The sequence below is a fragment of the Salvelinus sp. IW2-2015 genome, linkage group LG13 (genome assembly GCF_002910315.2).
Source record: "Salvelinus sp. IW2-2015 linkage group LG13, ASM291031v2, whole genome shotgun sequence".
Taxonomy (NCBI): domain Eukaryota; kingdom Metazoa; phylum Chordata; class Actinopteri; order Salmoniformes; family Salmonidae; genus Salvelinus; species Salvelinus sp. IW2-2015.
In genome coordinates, this window is record NC_036853.1 from 18,603,204 (window position 1) to 18,616,159 (window position 12,956).

A 12,956-nucleotide genomic window follows, 5' to 3' on the forward strand; every position below is an offset into this window, starting at 1 on the left:
TTGAAGAGGGAGGTGTTCAGTCCCAGTTTCCCGAGCTTGGTGACGAGCTTGGAGGGCACTATGGTGTTGAATACTGAGCTGTTGTCGATGAACAGCATTCTCACATAGGTATTCCTTTTGTCCAGGTGGGAGAAGGCAGTGTGGAGTGCAATTGAGATTGCATTGTCTGTAGATTTTTTGGGATGGTATGCAAATTGGAGTGGGTCTAGGGTGTCTGGGACGATGGAGGTGTGAGCCATGACCATACAGGGAGCACCCAATTGATCAATCATTCTGTCTTGAGATGATTGATGAGTTGGTCTGATCACAGTAGACATCTAGAACATGGCTCTCATGCCTGATGTGGAATTGTTTATCCAATCTGGTTTCATTTCAGGTTTCTCATGCAGAAGACGGATAAGGAGTTAGCATACATGTTCTGTTTTCCTGGCCTGTACATTAGACTAAAGTCATAGGTAGACAACGCAGCAAGCCAGTGATGGCCAGTAGCATCCAGTTTTGCTGATGTTAAGACTTATGTCAGGGGGTTGTTGTCATTTCTAACCTCGAACGTTGCTCTATTCAGGTAATCGTGCAGTTTATCAACAACAGCCCACTTCAAAGCTAGAAATTCCTACTTATGAGCAGGGTAGTTGCGTTCAGATGGGGATAAACTTCTACTGATTAATGCGACTGGACGCAGGTGTTGATCATGGTCTTCTTGGTACAATACTCCACCTAACCTTTCAACGCTTGCATCGCCATTTAGTACTGTTGAGGTTTTGCTAAAGCCAGGACCGAATCTCTAGTGAGGCTGTCCTTCTGTTTCTCAAAGGCCATTTCACACTTCTCATCCCACCTAGATCTGAAGGGTTCTGAGGGCTTGAAGAACACTGTCTTTTTCTTCATTCGTTTTTTCCCCTTTCTTGGCTGAGGGAAGGTACCCATGCAGGAGTTGATTCAACGGATAACTCAATTTTGATCAGTCTTTTACGAACTGTCTGCAAAACCCACAGAATCTGAGGGAAGAGCAAACAACAAACACAGTGTCTGGTCTTGGCCATGTGGTTCCTGCTTCAATCATTGATGGATCTGTAGCCACTCCATCCTGGAATACTACATGTCCAACATAGTTGACTGATGTTCAACAGAATTTACACTTTTCCAAAGACAACTTCAGTCCTTAACACTGAGAATCCTCCCTTCATATTCTTCTATTTTCTTCCCCCAGAAGACTATCAGGTTGTCTAAGTACATTAGAATTTGAGCAGTTTCATTTCTCCAACAGTCTTTTCCATGAAACTTGAAAAGTTGCCGGTGCTCCAGACACACCCTGAGGCATCCTCTCAAACTAATATAATCCAGCGGGACATATACAGGCAGTCTTCTCTTTGTCAGCTTCACTCATCAGAGTTTTATAATATCCACATCTGAGATCCAATACGATGAACCATTTGCTTCCATTCAAACTTGTCAGGGTGTCTTCAAATCCTTGGAGCTGCGTATTGGTAAGGAACTTTACGTCTGTTGAGTGTTGTGTAGTCCACACACATCCATATGGTTCTGTTTTTCTTCCTCAACCACTACAATCGGCGACACTTAGAGGCTTCTCGACAGAGATGATTTCAGCATTTTTCAGGTTCTTCAGATGTTTTTTTCACATCTTCCACATCAGCTGGGGTCAGACATCAGTGTCTCTAATTCTATGGTGCAGAGTGCGATTCACGGGGTAGCCAGGGGAGCTAAACTCCCCTGAATATGACATGAGCTCCTCTAAAGACAACAAAAATCAAACATATTTTTTGGGGGGTAGGGGGTCTTTAAATATTGATAATTTGACCGAGATTCGCGCCGCCAGACAAGATCATCTATGGCACCGGAATATGCATCCAAGTGTGCGAAACAGCAGCCCTCTGTACTATTTTTTGCCAAACAGCATCAGATACATGGTCTACACATACAGAGGGGCGCTGTTTRGCTTGTTCGGATGCTTTCTCCTCTGATGAGATGCTTGTTGACTTCAGATTTTATTCACCCTCACTGTCACTCGATGTCGCCGGTCTACTATCCACTGGTCCTGGCACCATCATTAGGCACACCTAATGATGTGTGCTGAGAGTCGGGAAGCAAGTTCAGAGAGTGAATACATTTAATAAATTAAACATGTAACACCAACAGCGCACTGACATGCAACAGAAACAGATACAATGACGACTAGGGAAGGAACCAAATGGAGTGACAAATATAGGGCAGGTAATCAAGGAGGAGATGGAGTCCAGGTGAGTGTCATAATGCGCAATTACACGTAACGATGGTGGCAGGTGTGTGCCATGATGAGCAGACTGGTGACCTAGAGGCCGGAGAGYGAGAACATGACATACTGTTAGCATCTGTGGTTGCAGCAGGAACTGTAGTGACATCTGATGACGTAACAATACTAGTGGGAACAGTCCTGTCTTTAATCATATCTTCGTCCACCAGTGCCCGAGCACCTGTCTTTTGCCCTCCTATGAAAAAGTGTCCTCGCAGCAGGGTGGAATATTCAAAAAATTTATGAATGACTTTTTAAACTTACTTTGAGTCTCTTTTCAATTTTTGCTTTAATGTTATGAATTGCACATCAAGCTAGCTATTTTTATAAACTGTTGAATCTCCGAAAGTTCCCCCACCAACCCGCCCTAAGATTGCACTCGTATGACTTGCGAGCAGTGGTCACTGGCTARGGGGGCGTCGGGTGAGGAGACCTGAATAACCTACTAATAGGAGACTACTTTTGAGTTTAATCTGTCATGGTCTCTCACTGTTAAGGACAAAGAATGGGGCAATTTTATCACTTGTTAGTAAGAGGCATTTTTCAGCAGCAAGACAAAATCAAGTAAAGTTGATAGCATAGCTGACTAGCTAGCTAGCAGATTCACTATGATAAACTGATAGCTACTCTTTTCCCAATGTCAATGATCTCCCGTCATCTCTAGGCCTAGGAGTCACTGGCACTACCTTGCTTACAATGTGTGATGAGTGACTGTAGAAAATAAATAGGTCTATACAGTGCCTTGCAAAAGTATTCACAGCTTTGGCTTTTTTCCTATTTTGTTGCATTACAACCTGTAATTTAAATACATTTTTATTTGGATTTCATGTAATCGACATACACAAAATAGTCCAAATTGGCGAAGTGAAATAATTTTTWTTTTTTTWAAGTAAAAAACGGAAAAGTGGTGCGTGCAAATGTATTCACCCCCTTTGCTATGAATTTTATTAKATTTTTTATTTCACCTATATTTAACCAGGTAGGCCAGTTGAGAACAAGTTCTCATTTAGAACTGCGACCTGGCCAAGATAAAGCAAAGCAGAGCGGCAAAAACAACAACACAGAGTTACACATGGGACAAACAAACGTACAGTTAATAACACAATAGAAAAATATATTGTATATTGTATGTATATTGTATGTGTGTGCAAATGTAGCAAGATTAGGGAGGTAAGGCAATAAATTGGCCATAGTGGCAAAATAATMATAATTTAGCATTAACACTGGAGTGATAGATGTGCAGATGATGATGTGCAAGTAGAGATACTGGGTGGCAAAGGAGCAAAATAAATAACAATATGGGGATGAGGTAGTTGGGTGGGCTATTTACAGATGGGCTGTGTACAGGTGCAGTGATCGGTAAGCTGTTCTGACAGCTGATGCTTAAAGATAGTGAGGGAGATATAGGTCTCCAGCTTCAGGGATTTTTGCAATTTGTTCCAGTCATTGGCAGCAGGGAACTGGAAGGATAGGTGGCCAAAGGAGGTGTTGGATTTGGGGATGACCAGTGAAATATACCTGCTGGAGCACGTGCTACGGGTGCGTGTTGCTATGGTGACCAGTTAGCTGAGATAAGGCAGGGATTTACCAAGCAAAGACTTAAAGATGACCTGGATCCAGTGGGTTTGGTGACAAATATGTCGCGAGGGCCAGCCAACGAGAGCATACAGGTCGCAGTGGTGGGTAGTATATGGGGCTTTGGTGAAAAAATGGATGGCACTGTGATAAACTACATCCAATTTGCTGAGTAGAGTGTTGGAGGCTATTTTGTAAATGTCATCCCCGAAGTCAACGATTGGTAGGATAGTCAGTRTAACGAGGGTATGTTTGGCAGCATGAGTGAAAGAGGCCTTGTAGCGAAATAGGAAGCTGATTCTAGATTACATTTTGGATTGGAGATGCTTAATGTGAGTGGAAGGAGAGTTTACAGTCTAACCAGACACCTAGGTATTTGTAGTTGTCCACATATTCTAAGTCAGAACCGTCCAGAGTAGTGATGCTAGTCGGGCAGATCGGTTGAAGAGCATGCATTTAGTTTTCCTAGCATTTAAGAGCAGTTGGAGGCCACGGAAGAAGTGTTGTATGGCATTGAAGCTCATTTGGAGGTTTGTTAACACAGTGTCCAAAGAAGGGCCAGATGTATACAGAATGGTGTTGTATGCGTAGAGGTGGATCAGAGAATCACCAGCAGCAAGAGCGACATCATTGATATATACAGAGAAAAGAGTCGGCCCGAGAATTGAGCCCTGTGGCACCTCCATAGACTACCAGAGGTCCAGACAACAGGCCCTCTGATTTAACACACTGAACTCTATCTGAGAAGTAGTTGGTGAACCAGGCGAGGCCGTCATTTGAGAAACCAAGGCTATTGAGTCTGCCGATAAGAATGCGTGATTGACAGAGTCGAAAGCCTTGGCCAGATCGATGAAGACGGCTGAAGACGGCTGCATAGTACTATCTTTTATCGATGGCACTTATGATATCGTTTAGGACCTTGAGCGTGGCTGAGGTGCACCCATGACCAGCTCGGAAACCAGATTGCATAGTGGAGAAGGCACTGTGGGATTCGAAATGGTCGGTGATCTGTTTCTTAAACTTGGCTTTCGAAGACTTTAGAAAGGCATCGCAGGATGGATATAGGTCTGTAACAGTTTAGGTCTAGAGTGTCTCGCCCTTTGAAGAGGGGGATGACCGTGGCAGCTTTCCAATCTTTAGGGATCTCAGACGATACGAAAGAGGTTGAACAGGCTATTATTAGGGGTTGCAATAATTGCTGCGGATAATTTTAGAGAGGGTCCAGATTGTCTAGCCCAGATGATTATTTCCAAGATAAATGTCTTGGAATGGCCTAGTCAAAGCCCAGACCTCAATCCAATTGAGAATCTGTGGTATGACAAAGATTGCTGTACACCAACGGAACCGGTCCAACTTGAAGGAGCTGGAGCWGTTTTGCCTTGAAGAATGGGCTAAAATCCCAGTGGCTAGATGTGCCATGCTTATAGAGACATACCCCAAGAGACTTGCAACTGTAATTGCTGCAAAAAATGGCTCTTCAAAGTATTGACTTTGGGGGGGTGAATAGTTATGCACACTCAAGTTTAATGTTTTTTTGTCTTATTGTTTGTTTCACAATTAAAACATATTTTGCATCTTCAAAGTGGTAATCATGTTGTGTAAATTAAATGATACAAACCCCCAAATAATCAATTTTAATTCCAGGTTATAAGCCAACAAAATAGGAAAAATGCCAAGGGGGGTGAATACTTTCGCAAGGCACTGTAAATGTGGACATTTTGGTTACAGAGATAGTTGGTATGTTGTGAATTTCGAATTATGAAAATTGTTTTTAAGGGGGGGGGGGGGGCTGGCCTTTTTTTTGAGAACCTGCCCTCCCAAAAGGTCTGTGCACGACCATGCTCTTCCGTTACCTCGTGAAGCAGCTCAGAAGGCATGTGGATCACGCAGCTTGTAGGTTATTCATATGCAAAGAGCAACCATGTCGTGTGCTAGTGCACCTCTCACAACCTGTTCAATGCATTTTCAATTAATCTCAGACAGTACAATTTCACTTTTGCGAACCACACTGTGCAGCAGTTTGTTCAACCTCAGCAGATATAAAGCTTCTCTCTCTCATTCTGCAATATGTTTCTGAACCTTCCCATCAGATCAGATGCGCTCTCAGTGGTTCCGAATGCAGTTTCAAMAGCTTTCATGTAATCAGTAGGAGTAGCTGTGGGATTTCTGATCTTAAAAAAKCTCAATGTCAGCAGCAGGACCCTTTAGACTTTCACCTATTCTCTGCTTCTTCACATGATCAGTACATTGCACAAAATCCCTTCAATTTTGTTAAGAAAGTAGTGCAAATTTCCAATATCCCTTCCTCATGAAAAGTCTGTCATAGGTATATGGAGGGATYTAAGTTGATGATCAGYGTGCATTCGATCATCAATCAATACTTGTTTTCACTTTTAGCCCCATAGAAAAGGATACCAGAAAAGAATCAATCGACTACCTCCTCCAAGTATATATCTTATGAGATCAGCCTCCAAATATGATTCAGTTATAACGGGTCCATAGTATTCATAATCTCTTTGTGTGCCAGAGGGTGATAGTTGGTAGTATGATTGCCTTTTCGGTCTATTGATATCCTTCAAATTTTGTTGCAGTCCCCTACCATTATAATATATATTTTTTAAATCCTGGAGACTAATTTGATTATTATAAATATTTTCTAATTAATTTAGATCGTCATTACTGGGTCCAAATAGATTCATAAACCTTCTGTTTATCATCAAGTAGTAGAGTGCACTCAAAATATTCAGACCCCTTTACTTTTTACACATTTTGTTACGTTACAGCCTCATTCTAAAATGGATTACGTCCCCCCCCATCAGAAAATCCGTCAGTATCTATTTTTGGCATAAATATTTCGGTTGTGCAAACCCACATACCCATCAGCTGTCCGAGTGGCTGGTCTCAGATGATCCTYCAGGCAAAGAAGCCGGATATGGAGGTCCTGCAGTTGTTAGGCCGGTTGGACGTACTGCCAAATTCTCTAAAATGATGTTTTTATGGTAGAGAAATTAACATTAAATTCTCTGGCAACAGCTCTGGTGGACATTCCTGCAACCAACAAGTCAATTGTACACTCCCTCAAAACTTGAGAAATCTGTGGCATTGTGTTGTGTGACAAAACTGCACATTTTAGAGTGGCCTTTTATTGTCCCCTACGTAAGGTGTACTTGTGTAATGATGGATTATGAGAGAACCTGTTACTCCTGAGAGAACCTGTTACTCCTGAGAACAAAGACAAATTGTCAGGCCTACATGTGTCAGTAGCTCAAACTTTAATTAATGTAAAATCCTTCTAGTTTTATAGTTATTTTAGCACGCTAAGCCTAGCAAAACCCACACTTTATGTATCTATTGATACATTTCTGGCATCTTTTATTTCAGCTCATGAAATATGGGACCAACACTTTACATGTTGAGTTTATATTTTTGTTCAGTGCAGTTAAGTGGATCGCTCATTAAAGAACTCAAACCAGCAGTGCCTCTGAAAGCGGAATCCTTAATGGTGAAACAGCCGTGACCGTTGTTACAACAACTATTATTTTATTACAACAACTATTACAACAACTACTGTAAACAACTAACACGGTGGTAGGGTTGCGGGGAATAATAATAAAGGTTAAAAAAAATCAACAAAAAAACACGCTGTGTTTTACAATCGGACATCATTGTAAGTGCAATAGAAGAGCACAAAACTGCCCTAACAAGCAAAAAGGCAGTAACTGCTCATAGCGTGGAACTGAGAAAAAATGATTTTATTTACCTTGGTTTCACAGTAATTTAGGCAGTTACTTTTAACATGACCCCCATTTTCTCCAACCACAATACAATAGAGGCAGGATACTAGTCCACATGATTAACCTGTTTGGGCTATAGGGGGCGAATTGGAAAAACTGAAAAATATGCGCACATTTTCAAACGGCCTTTTAATCAATTTCTGCTCTTACAATATGCATATTGTTAATAGTATTGGATAGAAAAGAGTCTCAAGTTTCTAAAACCGTTTAATTTTTTCTCTGAGTGGAACACAAGTCCTTTGGCAGCACTTTCCCGACCAGGAAGTAAAATGCAAGATGTTTATGCTCGCTTCAACGCTCTGCCTATACATGGTCATGCCCTTATGACCCGAAACACATCTCGTACGCCTTCCTCTGGTGTCAAGAGGACGTCAGAGGAGAAATCATGCGTTTATCTTGTTCTGACGTGAATAAGACCTTTTCTTTGACGTGACCGTCAATTTCAGGAAGTCAGAAGCGTGCGACTTGGGAGAGATATCATGTTTTGTTTTGCTGCCGTTTCGGATGTGAACTATCTCCAGCTCGGATTTGATTTGATAAATGAGACCATGTCATCGTAATGTATGTTTTTTCAATATGTTTATCAGATTATTTGAATTTTTTCGGGAGTTTTGCCGTGTTCCGTAATGTTTACTTTGTTTACGTTGGAGAGTTCCGTGCCACTCGACGAGTACCCCTGCTAAATGAAGATGGAAAGTTGCCATTCTGAATGGATTGAACGACTCTTCTGGACTAAGGACAACTTGATCAACATTCTGATGAAAGATCAGCCAAAGTAAGACCAAATTTATAATGTTATTTCATATATCTGTCGTGCATGTCAACTGGTCGCGCGCGCGCCAAGTGTGTCTGTCTGGCGTGGCTATGCTAATTTAGCGCTACATTTAGTTTTCGATGTAAAACATTTAATAAATCGGAAATGTTGTCTGGAATCACAAGAATCCTGTTTTTCAATTGCTGCACAGTATGTATTTCTCAGAAATGTTTTATGAGGAGTAATTAGGTATTTGATGTTGGTGTCTGTAAATGTTATGGCTGCTTTCTGATTGTAGCTGAAATGTAATTTATGATTTATACCATAAATATACACATTTTTCAAAAAAAAAATATGCTACACAATAAATATGTTATCAGACTGTGATCTTATGAAGTTGTTTCTTGGTTAGTGGCTATATATATCTTCATTTGGTCGAATTAGTGATAGCTAGTGACGGAGTAAAAAACTGATGCAGTTAGAAAAGTGCTCTCTTTTGCTGACGTGGTTAGCTAATAGATTTACATATTTTGTCTTCCCTGTAAAACATTTTAAAAATCGAACATGGTGGTTAGATTCACAAGATGTCTGCCTTTCATATGCTGTATTGGACTTGTTAATGTGTAAAAGTTAAATATTTAAAAAAAATGTTTTTTTGAATTTGCCGCTCTGCCTTTTCAGTGGAATGTGGAGAGTGCTAGCGGCACCCCTGGCTCAACAGGTTTTAAGCATGTATTAATGTAGCAAAAATGACATTAACTAATTTTCGACAAATGAGCAGTTACTGCCTTTGCTTGTAGGGCAGAATAATTCACACATTTTTTTTTCTACCATGCCGGCGCGACTCTCCTCAGATCAGCATCAATAACAATGGTGGTGTGACTGTTTCCCCCTACTGCGGATTCCATGTTAATTAATTTTGCAGATCTTGCAGGTGTCAACAAACCATAATGTTATTACTGAGAAGCCATTTTAGAACATAAGAAACGAGAAACAAGTCGGTGGTCATATTTGATGCACGTTTTTTATGAAAAATATAGATTTTAGCACAAAAAGAAAGAACGCAGTTACAACAGGACAAATAGCTACACAATAGGCATTAAAGATTTGTCATAAGTATCAACTGATAGTGGCCCTTTTAGGTTGGTGCTGCACTCTCATGGAAGCCGTACGAACTTATCTAAAATCCTTAGCTAATAGTTACCCAGGTTGGCATTTATTGTCATGAATCTTACCTGAGTTGCAGCTCTGCAAAGTGGTCACTAGCTGCGAAAGTCACACAAAGTCATAGAATTTTATTTGTGACCTGTATCAGAAAACCAGGCATATGTCGCGCGTCACTATTCACAGGAGAGCCGTTTGAAAGTAAACTTTATTTTTTTAAATCAAAATGCGTTTTTTGGCAGAAATGGCTGAACCATGTGGAACTTTCATGTGCCTTAAAAACTTCTTGGATATCAGGGGGTGCTTATTTTCGCATTGCATAATTTGCTCTACAGATTAAACTGCTCTTATTCAATTATTGCTCTTACTATATGCATTATAAAATACCATTGAAGAAAACAATCTCTAGTTTCTAAAACCGTTTCAATTTTGTCTCTGAGTGATACAGAAGTCATTTCACAGCACTTTCCATGACCAAGGAACATAAAATCAAGATGTGTTATGCTGGCTTCAAAGCTCTGCCTATATTGGTCGTGCCCCTATGACCAGAAACACACTTCATTCGCCTTCCTCTGGTTGTCAAGAGGACGTCAGAGGAGAAATTCTTTGTTTATCTGGGACTGACGTGAAATGGAGCCATTTCTTTGGCGTGACCGACAAACTCCGGTTTACTGAAATCGCTCGAATTGGAGCTGCGATTGTGTACTGTTTTGCTGGCGTTATGTATGAAAACTATCTCCGTGTCGATTTTGTTTGATACACATGTTGACCATATCATCGTAATGTATGTTTTTTCAATATAGTTTAATCAGATTATTTGAATTTTTCCGGGAGTTTGTGCGGTGTTCGTTGTCTGATTTTAGTATCGTTTGAGAAATCCGTGCCACTCGACCGGCTACCTGTGCTAAATGGAGTGGGAAAGGAACATGTCTGAACGGAACCAACGACTCATCTTGACAAAGGACACTTTGATCAACATTCTGATGAAAGATCAAGCCATAGTAAGACCGCAATTTACGATGTTAATCATATTTGTTTTGCATGTGAACTTGCCGTGGGCGCCCAGCCGAATCTGCCTGGTATAGCTATGCTAATTTGCGCTACATTTTGTTTCGTTATAAAACATTTATAAATCTGAAATATTGTTTGATTCACCAGTGTTGGGGCTTTCAATATCTGTACGCTGTGTTATTTTTCTGAAATGTTTTAAAATGAGTAATTAGTTATATGACGTTGGTCTCTGTAATTGTTCTGGCTTGGTCGGCACCTTTTCGAATTGCAGCTGCAATGTAGAACTGTGATTTATACCTGAAAAATGCACATTTAAAAAAAAAAAACTAGTGCTATACCATAAATATGTTATCAGACTGTCATCTTATGAAGTGTTTCTTGGTTAGTGGCTATATACTATTTTTATTTCGTCGAATTTTGATAGCTACTGACGCAGGAAAAAGCTGTTGGGAGTAAAAATATCGTGTCCTTTGCTAACGTGGTTAGCTAATAATTTACATATTGTGTCTTCCTGTAAAAACATTTTAAAAATCTGAAATTGGTGGCTTTACTTCACATACCTGTATCTTTCATCTGGTGTCTGTAGACTTGTGATTTAATGATATTAAGATGCTACAAGTTTACTTGTGACGCTGTTGCTAGCTATGCTACTCAGTGGGGTGGGGGGTGGGGGCTGCTACCGGATCAGGGTTGGTGATCGTGAGAAGTTAATAACACACTTGTAGTCATCTGTAAATATGAAATAAAATAGTTAAATTACGAGCCTAGTTGGTTTAGCCATAGAAAAAAGCCAGCAACCTTCCCGCTAGCCATGATTGGGCTCAGATAATGAGTGGGCTGGACATTGCCGAGAGATGAGTTTGGATTGGTCTGCATATAGCACGCTCTGTCTATTTGAACTGGTCAGTATTTCTTGGTAATCCTGTCTAACGGGCTTTAAAAATATATATATTGCGTATTAAAACTGCATAAACCTAATGTCAAGTTAAAGTGTACTGTTAGCTAGCTAACATTAGCTGTCTGGTCACTAGCTAAATGTTATGTGTATGCTCTCCACTTTCTGGACGACCGAGTTTGAAATCAGTGGAATTCGAATATGATAGCTAAGGAGATGGAGAAACACCTGTCTGTGGATTACATCTTTAAACTAAGGCAACCATGGCATCCGACAGGAGACACGTCCATCTAGGATGTATATGCGGGTAAGAAAGTCTTCCTAGCTACATTTTCAGATATTACCCATTTCTAATTTGACAGAAAGTTGTTTCATTTTAAGTTAAAGTGTACTGTAGCTAGCTACACTACGTGTATGATCATATTATTCATATCTCATATTATTCATCATCTCAGAGCCATTTCCTGACCCCTCCTGTCTCAGCTCCAGATTTATGCTGGCAGTAGTTTATGTGTCGGGGGCTAGGGTCAGTTGGTTATACTGGAGTACTTCTCCTATCTATCCAGTGTCCTGTGTGTTTAAAGTATCTCTCTCTTAATTCTCTCGTTCTCTCTTTCTTTCTCTCTTCCGGAGAACCTGAGCCAGGACCATACCTCACGGCAAACCGGGCATGATGACTCCTTGCTGTCCCCAGTCCGCCTGGCCTTGCGCTGCTATTCAGTTTCAGCTGTTCTGCTGTGGTTATGGAACCCTACCTGTCCCAGACCTGCTGTTTTCATACTTAACGATCGGCTATGAAAAGCCAACTGATATTTATTCCTGATTATTATTTGACCATGCTTGCATTTATGAACATTTTGAAAATCTTGGCTCTCTCTAATTCTCTCTTTCTTTCTCTCTCTCGGAGGACCTGAGCCCTAGGACCATACGTCAGGACTACCGGGCATGATGATCCTTGCTGTCCCAGTCCGCCGGCTTGCTGCTATTCCAGTTTCAGCTGTTCTGCCTGCGGTTATGGAACGCGCCACCTGTCCCAGACCTGCTATTTTCAACTCTTAATGATCGCTATGAAAAGCCAACTGAAAATTATTCATGATTATTATTGACCATGCTCGTCACTTATGAATATTTTGAACATCTTGGCATAGTTCTGTTATTATCTCCACCCGGCACAGCCAGAAGAGGGACTGGCAACCCTCATAGCCTGCGTTTCTCTCTAGGTTTCTTCCTAGGTTTTGGCCTTTCTAGGGAGTTTTTCCTAGCCACCGTGCTTCTACACCTGCATTGCTATGCTGTTTGGGGTTTTAGGCTGGGTTTCTGTACAGCACTTCGAGATATTAGCTGATGTACGAAGGGCTATATAAAATAAACTTGATTTGATTTGATTTGACTGGTTACAGCCTAATGTTAGTTAGCTAACATTGAACCTGGTTGGTTAGCTACCTGCAGATTCATGAAGGGTAGTAACATCAT

The 12,956-nt window shown here is 40.9% G+C and overlaps 1 long non-coding RNA gene across 2 annotated transcripts; it reads left to right on the forward strand.

Moving 5' to 3' along the window:
• The first annotated feature begins 8,083 nt into the window (after nucleotides 1-8,083).
• LOC139028526 (uncharacterized) lies at nucleotides 8,084-12,433 on the forward strand. Of its 2 annotated transcripts, none has more exons than XR_011480779.1 (3): nucleotides 8,084-8,237; nucleotides 8,269-8,434; nucleotides 12,391-12,433. It is a non-coding gene; the product is annotated as an uncharacterized lncRNA (long non-coding RNA). The 2 variants fall into 2 exon arrangements; XR_011480778.1 differs by lacking the exon at nucleotides 12,391-12,433 and adding an exon at nucleotides 9,095-9,104.
• Nucleotides 12,434-12,956: the final 523 nt, after the last annotated feature.